This window comes from Apaloderma vittatum, unplaced genomic scaffold, assembly GCF_000703405.1.
Source record: "Apaloderma vittatum isolate BGI_N311 unplaced genomic scaffold, ASM70340v1 scaffold27917, whole genome shotgun sequence".
NCBI lineage: Eukaryota > Metazoa > Chordata > Aves > Trogoniformes > Trogonidae > Apaloderma > Apaloderma vittatum.
In genome coordinates this window covers 1,456-2,114 of record NW_009728246.1, presented here as the reverse complement: position 1 = coordinate 2,114, position 659 = coordinate 1,456, and the positions used below count along the sequence as shown (strand labels likewise).

At 60.8% G+C, this 659-nt stretch overlaps 1 protein-coding gene across 1 annotated transcript in view; it reads right to left on the bottom strand.

Moving 5' to 3' along the window:
* The window catches only part of LOC104277401 (tubulin gamma-1 chain-like), a gene marked incomplete at its 5' end in the record, with an annotated part of 3,441 nt that overhangs the window by 1,482 nt on the left and 1,300 nt on the right, over positions 1–659 (bottom strand). The gene's annotated exons all lie outside the window — the stretch shown is intronic.

The following is a 659-nucleotide window of genomic DNA, read 5'->3' as shown; positions in this document are numbered from 1 at the left end:
GAGGCACGGGCAGCTCCACCCAGGCACCCTCTGAGCTGCTGGCTGAGCCCTCCCCACACTCCTCCCTGGGAGGACAACCACACTCTCGATACCCTTTTCAGAGCCAGCAGTTTTTCAGATTTGCTTCTCTGAGTAACATCCTGAGGAAATGCATATGAGAGGAGAACAGCAGCTGTTAGCTCTGTGCAGAACCGAGACGCGGCCAGCGCAGGTGAGTGCCTCTCAAAACACCCGGGGGGGCTGAGGGGGCGCAGCCTGGGGACAAGCTGAACACGAGCGGCAGCACCTGAGAGGTGGCAACGTCCTCCTAGAACAGGGACCCAGCCCTGCGAAGGGGCTGACGCACAGAGCCCACGATCAGTCTGGGGATGACAATGACCAGCAGTGTCCTGCCCCGGACGGCCCAGGCCGGCAGGCAGTGGGGAGGCAGGACCAGCAGAGCTGCCTTGCTGGGCTCGCTCCCATCATTGTAAGGGTGGCTCTTGTCAGATCAGATGCTGTCGGCTCTAGCCACAGCTGCCACGTGCAGCAGGTAGTCCTGCACAAGCCCAACTGCCTGCTCATGTCTGATTTGTGTCACACGGTGCGGCACACGGGGCTGGAACACGCAATCACAGCTCACACTGAGACTGTGGGACTGACGGGTATTAGAGAGCGAG